We start from the raw sequence: 13,841 nt of genomic DNA, 5'->3' as shown, positions 1-13,841 counted from the left end.
AATTTCTAACAAACTAGAAATTTAAGGGTCACTTAGATAACATTTTTTCTTAACTCAGACAACATTTTCTTAACACTAACCAGCTACTGCTGATTTTTACTTACTTTATTTTACAAAACAATATTTCACAAAGAGAGAGATGGAAATTCCAACATCGAGGATTTCGTATCTGTTCACATGTGCTTTTTTATTATTAGGCAATTCCTTACCACATGCTAGTAAAAATAAATTACAGAAAAATCCCACAGAATACAAAATTTTTTTTTTCTTTTATTATTATTATTATTATACTTTAGGTTTTATGGTACATGTGCACAATGTGCAGGTAAGTTACATATGTATACATGTGCCATGCTGGTGCGCTGCACCCACCAACTCGTCATCTAGCATTAGGTATATCTCCCAGTGCTATCCCTCCCCCCTCCCCCCACCCCACAAGAGTCCCCAGAGTGTGATGTTCCCCTTCCTGTGTCCATGTGTTCTCATTGTTTAATTCCCACCTATGAGTGAGAATATGCGGTGTTTGGTTTTTTGTTCTTGCGATAGTTTACTGAGAATGATGATTTCCAATTTCATCCATGTCCCTACAAAGGACGTGAACTCATCATTTTTTATGGCTGCATAGTATTCCATGGTGTATATGTGCCACATTTTCTTAATCCAGTCTATCATTGTTGGACATTTGGGTTGGTTCCAAGTCTTTGCTATTGTGAATAATGCCGCAATAAACATACGTGTGCATGTGTCTTTATAGCAGCATGATTTATAGTCCTTTGGGTATATACCCAGTAATGGGATGGCTGGGTCGAATGGAATTTCTAGTTCTAGATCCCTGAGGAATCGCCACACTGACTTCCACAAGGGTTGAACTAGTTTACAGTCCCACCAACAGTGTAAAAGTGTTCCTATTTCTCCACATCCTCTCCAGCACCTGTTGTTTCCTGACTTTTTAATGATTGCCATTCTAACTGGTGTGAGATGGTATCTCATTGTGGTTTTGATTTGCATTTCTCTGATGGCCAGTGATGGTGAGCATTTTTTCATGTGTTTTTTGGCTGCATAAATGTCTTCTTTTGAGAAGTGTCTGTTCATGTCCTTCGCTCACTTTTTGATGGGGTTGTTTGTTTTTTTCTTGTAAATTTGTTGGAGTTCATTGTAGATTCTGGATATTAGCCCTTTGTCAGATGAGTAGGTTGCGAAAATTTTCTCCCATTTTGTAGGTTGCCTGTTCACTCTGATGGTAGTTTCTTTTGCTGTGCAGAAGCTCTTGAGTTTAATTAGATCCCATTTGTCAATTTTGGCTTTTGTGGCCATTGCTTTTGCTGTTTTAGACATGAAGTCCTTGCCCATGCCTATGTCCTGAATGGTAATGCCTAGGTTTTCTTCTAGGGTTTTTATGGTTTTAGGTCTAACATTTAAGTCTTTAATCCATCTTGAATTGATTTTTGTATAAGGTGTAAGGAAGGGATCCAGTTTCAGCTTTCTACATATGGCTAGCCAGTTTTCCCAGCACCATTTATTAAATAGGGAATCCTTTCCCCATTTCTTGTTTTTGTCAGATTTGTCAAAGATCAGATACTTGTAGATATGTGGCATTATTTCTGACGGCTCTGTTCTGTTCCATTGATCTATATCTCTGTTTTGGTACCAGTACCATGCTGTTTTGGTTACTGTAGCCTTGTAGTATAGTTTGAAGTCAGGTATTGTGATGCCTCCAGCTTTGTTCTTTTGGCTTAGGATTGACTTGGCGATGCGGGCTCTTTTTTGGTTCCATATGAACTTTAAAGTAGTTTTTTTCCAATTCTGTGAAGAAAGTCATTGGTAGCTTGATGGGGATGGCATTGAATCTGTAAATTACCTTGGGAAGGATGGCCATTTTCATGATATTGATTCTTCCTACCCATGAGCATGGAATGTTCTTCCATTTGTTTGTATCCTCTTTTATTTCCCTGAGCAGTGGTTTGTAGTTCTCCTTGAAGAGGTCTTTCACATCCCTTGTAAGTTGGATTCCTAGGTATTTGATTCTCTTTGAAGCAATTGTGAATGGGAGTTCACTCATGATTTGGCTCTCTGTTTGTCTGTTATTGATGTATAAGAATGCTTGTGATTTTTGCACATTGATTTTGTATCCTGAGACTTTGCTGAAGTTGCTTATCAGCTTAAGGAGATTTTGGGCTGAGACAATGGGGTTTTCTAGATATACTATCATGTCATCTGCAAACAGGGACAATTTGACTTCCTCTTTTCCTAATTGAATACCCTTGATTTCCTTCTCCTGCCTAATTGCCCTGGCCAGAACTTCCAACACTATGTTGAATAGAAGTGGTGAGAGAGGGCATCCCTGTCTTGTGCCAGTTTTCAAAGGGAATGCTTCCAGTTTTTGCCCATTCAGTATGATATTGGCTGTGGGTTTGTCATAAATAGCTCTTATTATTTTGAGATACGTCCCATCAATTCCTAATTTATTGAGAGTTTTTAGCATGAAGGGTTGTTGAATTTTGTCAAAGGCCTTTTCTGCATCTATTGAGATAATCATGTGGTTTTTGTCTTTCGTTCTGTTTATATGCTGGATTACATTTATTGATTTGTGTATATTGAACCAGCCTTGCATCCCAGGGATGAAGCCCACTTGATCATGGTGGATAAGCTTTTTGATGTGCTGCTGGATTCTGTTTGCCAGTATTTTATTGAGGATTTTTGCATCAATGTTCATCAAGGATATTGGTCTAAAATTCTCTTTTTTTGTTGTGTCTCTGCCAGGCTTTGGTATCAGGATGATGCTGGCCTCATAAAATGAGTTAGGGAGGATTCCCTCTTTTTCTATTGATTGGAATAGTTTCAGAAGGAATGGTACCAGCTCCTCCTTGTACCTCTGGTAGAATTCGGCTGTGAATCCATCTGGTCCTGGACTTTTTTTGGTTGGTAAGCTATTGATTATTGCCACAATTTCAGCTCCTGTTATTGGTCTATTCAGAGATTCAACTTCTTCCTGGTTTAGTCTTGGGAGGGTGTATGTGTTGAGGAATTTATCCATTTCTTCTAGATTTTCTAGTTTATTTGCATAGAGGTGTTTGTAATATTCTCTGATGGTAGTTTGTATTTCTGTGGGATCGGTGGTGATATCCCCTTTATCATTTTTTATTGCATCTATTTGATTCTTCTCTCTTTTTTTCTTTATTAATCTTGCTAGCGGTCTATCAATTTTGTTGATCCTTTCAAAAAACCAGCTCCTGGATTCATTTATTTTTTGAAGGGTTTTTTGTGTCTCTATTTCCTTCAGTTCTGCTCTGATTTTAGTTATTTCTTGCCTTCTGCTAGCTTTTGAATGTGTTTGCTCTTGCTTTTCTAGTTCTTTTAATTGTGATGTTAGGGTGTCAATTTTGGATCTTTCCTGCTTTCTCTTGTGGGCATTTAGTGCTATAAATTTCCCTCTACACACTGCTTTGAATGCATCCCAGAGATTCTGGTATGTTGTGTCTTGGTTCTCGTTGGTTTCAAAGAACATCTTTATTTCTGCCTTCATTTCGTTATGTACCCAGTAGTCATTCAGGAGCAGGTTGTTCAGTTTCCACGTAGTTGAGCGGTTTTGAGTGAGATTCTTAATCCTGAGTTCTAGCTTGATTGCACTGTGATCTGAGAGACAGTTTGTTACAATTTCTGTTCTTTTACATTTATTGAGGAGAGCTTTACTTCCAAGTATATGGTCAATTTTGGAATAGGTGTGGTGTGGTGCTGAAAAAAATGTATATTCTGTTGATTTGGGGTGGAGAGTTCTGTAGATGTCTATTAGGTCCGCTTGGTGCAGAGCTGAGTTCAATTCCTGGGTATCCTTGTTGACTTTCTGTCTCGTTGATCTGTCTAATGTTGATAGTGGGGTGTTAAAGTCTCCCATTATTAATGTGTGGGAGTCTAAGTCTCTTTGTAGGTCACTCAGGACTTGCTTTATGAATCTGGGTGCTCCTGTATTGGGTGCATATATATTTAGGATAGTTAGCTCTTCTTGTTGAATTAATCCCTTTACCATTATGTAATGGCCTTCTTTGTCTCTTTTGATCTTTGTTGGTTTAAAGTCTGTTTTATCAGAGACTAGGATTGCAACCCCTGCCTTTTTTTGTTTTCCATTTGCTTGGTAGATCTTCCTCCATCCTTTTATTTTGAGCCTATGTGTGTCTCTGCACGTGAGATGGGTTTCCTGAATACAGCACACTGATGGGTCTTGAGTCTTTATCCAGTTTGCCAGTCTGTGTCTTTTAATTGGAGCATTTAGTCCATTTACATTTAAAGTTAATATTGTTATGTGTGAATTTGATCCTGTCATTATGATGTTAGCTGGATATTTTGCTCGTTAGTTGATGCAGTCTCTTCCTAGTCTCGATGTTCTTTACATTTCGGTATGATTTTGCAGTGGCTGGTACCGGTTGTGCCTTTCCATGTTTAGTGCTTCCTTCAGGAGCTCTTTTAGGGCAGGCCTGGTGGTGACAAAATCTCTCAGCATTTGCTTGTCTGTAAAGTATTTTATTTCTCCTTCACTTATGAAGCTTAGTTTGGCAGGATACGAAATTCTGGGTTGAAAATTCTTTTCTTTAAGAATGTTGAATATTGGCCCCCACTCTCTTCTGGCTTGTAGGGTTTCTGCCGAGAGATCCGCTGTTAGTCTGATGGGCTTCCCTTTGATGGTAACCCGACCTTTCTCTCTGGCTGCCCTTAACATTTTTTCCTTCATTTCAACTTTGGTGAATCTGACAATTATGTGTCTTGGAGTTGCTCTTCTCGAGGAGTATCTTTGTGGCGTTCTCTGTATTTCCTGAATCTGAATGTTGGCCTGCCTTGCTAGATTGGGGAAGTTCTCCTGGATAATATCCTGCAGAGTGTTTTCCAACTTGTTTCCATTCTCCCCGTCACTTTCAGGTACACCAATCAGACGTAGATTTGGTCTTTTCACATAGTCCCACATTTCTTGGAGGCTTTGCTCGTTTCTTTTTATTCTTTTTTCTCTAAACTTCCCTTCTCGCTTCATTTCATTCATTTCATCTTCCAGGGCTGATACCCTTTCTTCCATTTGATCGCATCGGCTCCTGAGGCTTCTGCATTCTTCACGTAGTTCTCGAGCCTTGGTTTTCAGCTCCATCAGCTCCTTTAAGCACTTCTCTGTATTGGTTATTCTAGTTATACATTCTTCTAAATTTTTTTCAAAGTTTTCAACTTCTTTGCCTTTGGTTTGAATATCCTCCCGTAGCTCGGAGTAATTTGATCGTCTGAAGCCTTCTTCTCTCAGCTCGTCAAAGTCATTATCCGTCCAGCTTTGTTCCGTTGCTGGTGAGGAACTGCGTTCCTTTGGAGGAGGAGAGGTACTCTGGTTTTTAGAGTTTCCAGTTTTTCTGCTCTGTTTTTTCCCCATCTTTGTGGTTTTATCTACTTTTGGTCTTTGATGATGGTGATGTACAGATGGGTTTTTGGTGTGGATGTCCTTTCTGTTAGTTTTCCTTCTAACAGACAGAACCCTCAGCTGCAGGTCTGTTGGAGTACCTGGCCGGCCGTGTGAGGTGTCAGTCTGCCCCTGCTGGGGGGTGCCTCCCAGTTAGGCTGCTCGGGGGTCAGGGGTCAGGGACCCACTTGAGGAGGCAGTCAGCCCGTTCTCAGATCTCCAGCTGCGTGCTGGGAGAACCACTGCTCTCCTCACAGCTGTCAGACAGGGACATTTAAGTCTGCAGAGGTTACTGCTGTCTTTTTGTTTGTCTGTGTCCTGCCCCCAGAGGTGGAGCCTACAGAGGCAGGCAGGCCTCCTTGAGCTGTGGTGGGCTCCACCCAGTTCAAGCTTCCAGGCTGCTTTGTTTACCTAAGCGAGCCTGGGCAATGGCGGGCGCCCCTCCCCCAGCCTCGCTGCCGACTTGCTGTTTGATCTCAGACTGCTGTGCTAGCAATCAGGGAGACTCCGTGGGCGTAGGACCCTCTGAGCCAGGTGCGGGCTATACTCTCCTGGGGCACCGTTTCCTAAGCCCGTCGGAAAAGCACAGTATTCGGGTGGGAGTGGCCCGATTTTCCAGGTGCCGTCTGTCACCCCTGGAAGGGGAACTCCCTGACACCTTGCGCTTCCCGAGTGAGGCAATGCCTCGCCCCTGCTTCGGCTGGCGCACGGTGCGCTCACCCACTGACCTGCGCCCACTGTCTGGCACTCCCTAGTGAGATGAACACGGTACCTCAGATGGAAATGCAGAAATCACCCGTCTTCTGCGTCGCTCGCGCTGGGAGCTGTAGACCGGAGCTGTTCCTATTCGGCCATCTTGGCTCCTCCCCCCCAGAATACAAAATTTTAAAGTCTGTCATCTATGTAAAATATACAAGGTAACATCAAAGACAGTTTTATCTCACACTATTGCAGAAAAAATTCACCAAATAGTAAGTAATTTAGTAACACTGTGCAGATATCATTGGGCTAGGCACTGTGTAACCTACAGAAGCATTTGTCTACCCTTAGGAAGAGTATTGTTTTGTTAAAGACTTACAGATCTAAATCTCAGGCCAGTAATGCAAGAAAGGCCATGTGGAAAATCCATGACTAAATGCCAAGAGTAAGGTCCCAATAAGTACAATGCTCCCTTGGAAAACATAACTCCTCTATTCTATGGAAAATTCTGTGAACTTCTCAGTGTATATCAGCATTGGTTTTAAATCTTGATTTTTGAATAGTTTGTCATACAAGGAAAGACAAAGAAATCAAATTAGTCCCACTTTAGTGTGAAATCAGATTCTATCGTCTAGAACCTCACGATTAGCATTAATAAAAATGGAAGTAATAATACTTTCTCATTCGTTTTGAGGATTACATCAAACAGCATAAGCAAAGTTAATTTCAAATAATTGAATACGGCATTTTTAAAGTAAGAGGCTATTGTATTTACCATTATTGTTGGATTCCAAGTATTGGCTATGGGTTTTCTATTTCTTGGGAATCTTGTTATCCTAGACCTAAATCTCAATTTCTACACACATAGAATAGAGAGTCCTTCCCATGACTCCTGCAGGATTCTTCCTTATGCTTCTGTCTCCATCAATCTGGTCAGGAAGCACAACCAACCCCTCACCCTTCTTCTGAATTCCACATTAAAATCTACTGGTCCATAAGCAGAGGCTGTGTGTACCAAGAGATGTTTAGGGGAGAGCAAAGGAGCATCATCCCAAAATTTTAAAGTTTCAATGTCTCCACCAAAGTCTCTCAAAATAATCATGCAGTCTGGGTAACAATAGTACACTGGTTCACCGAATACTGCCTTGAGAGGAAGCCATTCCCTTCACCATTTTTTTTCCTCCTCAACCTATTCTATATTTACTGAGGCCTGCTGGCTACCAGGGACGGGCTTGCAAGTGATTCCAGCTCTTCTTTTTTGCAACCAGGCTTCCCTCACTGGCAGCAACTGAAGGATTTGGTCCCATCCAGGGCCCCGTATGGGATGTGGCGATCCAAAAAGATCTGAGGAGCACTGCTCAGACCTCACCCTGAGACTCAGCTCTGCTCCATCTCTAGTCACAATCCTACTGTTACGTTTTATCCCTGAGAGCCTCATTGACTCTTTTTTTGCTTTTCTGGAATTAGTTTCACTAATAGCAAGGATTTGAGGACTGCTATAAGCCTGAACTTCTCCAGTGAATGTTGCTGTAAGCATCTCACACCCCCACCAGCATATTCTAGGAGAGCCTGATTTTTCCAAATGGCATTCCACAGTATCCTCTGGTACAGTTTGCTGCAAAAATCACCCAATTGTCTGTGCGTATGATGTTTTTCCTCCTAGGATGTGGTCAGGCATTGACCAAAAAGTGTCCCTGAAACTTCTAGCTTCCCAAATATTGGTTTGAATATTGTCAGGTATTCTGCCATAGAAACAGACCCTGGCAGAAACAAAGCCACATATAATCCCTAATATCAGACCCAACAGACTTTCTTTAATTACTGATACTTCTCCATCCCCAAGGCCTCCCATGCTCTATCATGCTATATATGTCAATAGCAAGTTTTAACAACTACTCAGAATTACCTTCTCCTCTCTGAGGCACATAAAGTCCTTAAAACACCTCCAACTTCTAGAAGAAAATTCCCATTATGTACAAGAGTCTGGTCTTCAGAAAATTCTGTTTCACCACCTGAAGCATTTAATAATAAAAGCTTGTTATAAACCAGGAACAGCTAATTATACTTTACAAGTATTGTATCATTTAAACCTCATAATTCCTCTATTAGGAATTAATCAACTGAGCAGGAAGCACAACTAACTTCTCACACTTCTCCTGAATTCCACATTAAAATGGACTGGTCCATTAGCAGAGGCTCTGTGTACCAAAGGATGGTTAGGTGACAAAGAAGGGGCATCATCTCAGAATTTCAAAGTTTCAATTTATTGGTGCCATCTGCATTTCTGAAGTGAGGAAACCAAGGCACAGAAAAGTTAAGTAAGTTTCTTAGGTGACTGACAGAATTTCCTAGCCACCCTCTGGATTTGTACAACATAAAAATATCAGAATTACTAACCCATGACCCTGGTCTGGAATCAGCCAAAGCTTGTCTGTCATAGCCCTCCTAAGACTGTTTTATTTTTCAAATGAAATTGTCATTTGAAATAAGTCAAGCAGCAGCTTTTGGCATCCTTCTGCATTGGTTTCTTCATAAGAAAATTTTCCTAGGAAAATTTTTTCTTGGGCTTCAAAAAATAACATTGCAAAACATTGAGTATGTATGGTTCTAGCAGAACAGCCTATAAAGTCTATAGAACAGAACTCATTCCAAGTCTCACAGTTTCCCCAAAAGCTGCAGTGGGACTTCCAGGAGCACCATGACCCCGGCACAGCAGATCCAATTCTCTTGCACCCTGAATCCAGTGATTTGACATTCAGAGTGAGGGTACATTTCTGGACCAATTTAGGGTTCATCTGATTAATCTAGTTCAACAATTCCATGCAAGCCCATATAACATCCAAAGCCTCCTTAAAAAAAATTTAGACAACTTGGCCAGGCATGGTGGCTCATGCCTGTAATCCCAGCACTTTGGGAGGCTGAGGTGGGTGGATCACTTGAGGTCAGGAGTTCAAGACCAGCCTAGCCAACATAGTGAAACCCCGTTTCTACTAAAAATACAAAAATTAGCCAGGTGTGGTGGTGGGCACCTGTAATCCCAGCTACTTGGGAGGCTGAGGCAGGAGAATAGCTTGAATTCTGGAGGTGAAGTCTGCAGTGAGCCGAGATCACACCACTACACTCCAGCCTGGGTGACAGAGTGAGATTCTATCTCAAAAAAAATAAAATAAATAAAATAAAATAAAACAAAACAAAAAATATCTAGAAAACTCGACAAGGCATGTTTCTGTAGTTTTGTGATAGTTTAGAGTCCATTCTATGATTGGCGGATTATTTTCTAAGGCCTCATTCTGCTTCCTCGTTCTCACACATACTTTGGTTGCCTAGCTCTGTCCCAATTTAATTAGGTATATAAGGTTCAGCCACTCAACAATTTTCACTAGCACACACACATCCAAGCAAAATAAGAAAAAAACTACCGAAGTAATTTCACTAAAGTTTCAGAAGTAGGAAGTATTAAAATGAAAAATGCTTGATACAAGCCCATCTTGCTTGATTCGTTTTCCCTGCAGAATAACAGTAACTCTTCTCTTTTTTTTTTGGCATTCGAGAACATTCCACAAGAATTCAGATCCCATCAGGGTCTAACTTATTAGCTCAATCAATTTTCTAAACACTATCTTCTTCCAAATGAAAGATAATTTTCTGATGTAATTTTTTTCAGCTCATTAGATAATGGTTGTTCTCACAAAGAAAATAGTCTAATTCATGCCCTTCTGTTGCTTACTTTTGCTCTAGATTTAGGTGAATTGGCAATGAAAGCACAATAAATTAAATGCATTTATTTTCCATTATTTCTCAGAGGCATGTAGGAGTATATTTTATTTTTAAGCTTTTGAAGCATGCATAGTATTTCTGTGTATATTTCCAAGGTTTGGGCTTATACATTTGTATACAAAACTAAAATATTTACCCTGTTTCCATGCTTTTCAATGCAACAGTGATACAGTATCTAATTTCCATGGCTCTCAGTAATTTGTTAATATATACTAACAATGTTTCCATTTTTAATTAAGATTAATATTTTACCAAAGATGGTCTTTTCTGTTTTATATATATACTGTATTTTCACAACATATTGTATACACACAGACACCTCTTATTCTAATATCAACCTCAATTCTAGGTTATTGCACTAACTAGTTATGGTAAGTTGATGTATTGGGAGTCCTGAAGACAACCCTCAGGCTAGATGATTGAATAGAAAGACTCACAGGACTCAGAAAAGCTATTATAAACACAGTTCCAATTTATTCCAGTGAGAAGATACATATTGAAATTTGCAAGGAGAAAAGGCATACTGGACAGAGTCCAGGAGAAGCCTGACACAAGCTTCAGTTATCCTTTCCCAGTGGAGTTACATGGACAGTGCATAATTCTCTCACTAAAAAGGTGTGACAGCACATGCTAATTGCTAAGTGTTGTGAACCAGGTAAGCTCACCCAGCCTTAGTGTCCAGAGATTTTATTACGGGGTCAGTCACATAGGCACGTAACATTCATATGACTGACCTTAGCTACTCAATCTCCAGGCCCCCACTCCCAAGAGGTCAAACAGAATGTGACCCATGGCCTCAAGCACACAAAAATAGGCATTCACCATAAATTATATTGTTGACATGAACTATCTGGTGTGGCTGAAGACCTTACAAAGAAACTTATCAGGTAGGATACTCTACAGACTCAGAGGTCTTCTCTTAGAGACTAGGCCAAGGGCCAGTCCTAAAGACATTGAGAATGTGCAGGGTTTAAGCAACCTGGGCCTGCTGAGTTAACCCTTTCCTGAACAACTGAATAATAGTCCCCAAAGATATCCAGATCCTAATTTTTGAGATCTGTGAATCTTACCTTATATGGCAAAAGGGACTTTGTGGATGTGATTAAATTAAGAATATTGAGATTATCCAGGATTATTTGAGTGGGTTCTAAATGTAACCATAAGGGTGTTTTATAAGAGGGAGGCAGAGGGATCCTGCATCCAGTGATCTTGGAGAGATTATGCATCAGAATTAGAAGCTGATGACCCTGGTTCAGAACCAGACAAAGGGCAGCATGAAAACTAAATCAAGATGTGAAGCTGCTGGCTTTGGAGAGGAAGGAGCCATGGGCCAAGTGATGCAAAGAATGCAGCTAGAAAAGACAGGAAAAAGCATCCCCCCTGCAGCCCCCAGATGGAGGATGGCCCAAACAATACCTCAATTTCAGTTCAGATTTCAGACTTCTGATCTCCAGAACTGTAAGACAATAAATGTGTCTTGTTTTAAGCCACATAGTTTGTGGCAATTTGTTACAGCAGCCATAAGAAACTAATACACTTGGGAACAAAACTGTGTAATGAGATCACTTTGGCATTTCAATTACTAAATCTTCTTGGAAGTCACCCTTTCATTTCATTCAGAGTGAACTGTTAAAGCAAGATGTCAGTATATACATGAACGCACATGCACGCATTTAAAATGCAAATGATCATAAGTACAAAACATTTCAAGAATTTGAAAGCCTAAAGAAAAGAAATAGCGGGCAAGCTACCCTAAACCAGATGGCTAACTAATGGATTCAGCAGTTGTCCTATAAGGATATTAAATTCAAATATCAAAAGCTGTAATATCCTGAGTACTGTGACTTGAATATAAAAAATAATTGCTAACATGAAAATTTCAAAAAGCAAACTGGCATCATATGAAGGATAAGATAATCAAATGGCATGGGAAATATCAATGAACATGACTGTGTTCCTGGTGGGAATTTCCATATTCTATAGTAAACCCGAAGTCTATTCAAAATATCACGTTTCCTGTTTTTAATGATGATCACATTCTGCCCCGATGACTTTCCCAGCTTCAGGTAACATACATATTTTCAAGTGCAGAGGAGATGCTTTCCCGTTGTAATTCACATGCACGTATTTTAGCCATTAGTTCAAAACAGGTTTTTTACCTTCCAAGTACACTGGTGAATCTTGAGTCTTTTTCTCACTGAAATGTACCTATTAATATTATCATATTTGTTTTTATAGTTTATTAGCCTCCCTTCTATTCATAGCCTAAGCCAGAAGAACCATCACATAACCAGGATGATTTTCCTGAGCTCTATTTTTGTGATAAAGGTAAGGTTGTCAAATATGAATTTTTAAAATTAAATTAAGGTAATTTTAAAGGGGAAGAAGGGATATTTATCCATTGTTTCCCATTTTTAATGTTTGACACTGTGCTCTGTAAACTGATTTTCATTGTATACTATCCATATTACACAATTAAATAGTGAATCATCAAAGACTAAATTGTGTACAGTATAACTTTAGAATATATCATATTGTATTAAATTGTTTGAAAATTGATGGGCTATATATGGATTATCTTTAAACAACAAATAAAGCAGAATATTAATTTTCCCAGAACAGCCCAATGTGTGATCATTCACAAATGGTCAAGATTTAGTTACATCTACTTGTTGGTACACTTTAGTAAACATCCACCCTCTATCAGGAACTTTATGACCATTTCTGTCAGAGTAGACTTCAGTCTTCACTGCTCCCACTTCATTGAAACTTTATTTAATAAATCAGGAAACAAAGGCAACAAGAAATTGGACAGTTTAACCAATTCCCCTAGTAAGTTACCAGCAAGGTCTAAAAATGGTTACTAAGTTTACCAAAGATACTAACACATATTCCCAATTTACCATGAAATATTTGAGAACACATTTCTTATTGAATACTCATAAAATAAACAATATTCAGGGGTTTTTCCCCTAATGAAAAGATCAGAGAATTTTTAACAATCTGGACAAGTTCATATTTATAAAAGTCACTCACTAACCACTACATTAGATCTATGAGTCTAAATTGAAGGGAAATGTTAATATTTGACATTGAAAACAAAAGATATCCAATAAGTAATTTGTTTCTGAAAAAGTTTTTCAAATTATAACCAAAAATATCAGATGTCCTCAGCCATTTGAAGGGCTGGAGCTTTAGGGCCTAGTCAGAGGTCATGACAGCCTGCCATCCCGTCCGTGCTGGCGATGGGCTCTGGATGTCAAGGGGAAAAGCAGCTCTCCTCAGAGTCCAGCTGGCAGCTCTAGCAACTCAGGCACATGGGGTGGTTTCTACTGTCATTTCCATGGAAACCACTGGTAGCATACCTTACCGAACCAAGAACCAGGTGTGACGCTTCTCAGCTAACTGCACGGCAAGTTCAATCTCTGACGGACAAAACGAGGATCAAGTATTTACATAAAAACCAATATCCTATACACTGACCAAGACCCAGGTGAAGATTTTATAAAATTAAATTAGTGTGAGGGTGGGTCAAGGCCTCCCTTCCCTGCTGAGTAATAAGATGCCTATTTGCATATGACTGTCCACCCCAGATGCCAGGGCTTCCCAACAGCAAAAGAAGTAAAGGCTTTGGTGGTTTATGTATTTTTGCGTGTAAATGTAATAACTCGCCTTTACATATGACTTTCTACCAAGGAGACCAGGTAATAGCACAGATTCTTACTTCAGTTCTATGAGTGCTCTTACTCTCTAATATTGTAAAATTATTGAACATTTAAAAATAATTTTCCATTTATATTAATGTGTCTTACTTAAGTCAACAAAGAGAGAGTTCCCAGTTTGTCATAATAAAGTACTTACCTAAATTTGCAGTCCTTGCGTATGTACGACTTGACACAGATGCAAAGAGGACTAGGAAAATTCACACCTACATCATGAT

At 39.6% G+C, this 13,841-nt stretch overlaps 1 long non-coding RNA gene across 1 annotated transcript in view; it reads right to left on the bottom strand.

Moving 5' to 3' along the window:
* Positions 1-13,841, bottom strand: part of LOC134740113 (uncharacterized) — an 88,195-nt gene that overhangs the window by 73,898 nt on the left and 456 nt on the right. Inside the window, exon 2 of the long non-coding RNA XR_010127348.1 lies at positions 8,031-8,136. This is a non-coding gene — a long non-coding RNA (uncharacterized LOC134740113). The remainder of the gene's footprint in view (positions 1-8,030; positions 8,137-13,841) is intronic.

This window comes from Pongo pygmaeus, chromosome 7 (genome assembly GCF_028885625.2).
Source record: "Pongo pygmaeus isolate AG05252 chromosome 7, NHGRI_mPonPyg2-v2.0_pri, whole genome shotgun sequence".
In the NCBI taxonomy this organism is placed as follows: domain Eukaryota; kingdom Metazoa; phylum Chordata; class Mammalia; order Primates; family Hominidae; genus Pongo; species Pongo pygmaeus.
This window is presented reverse-complemented; position numbering and strand designations above follow the sequence as displayed.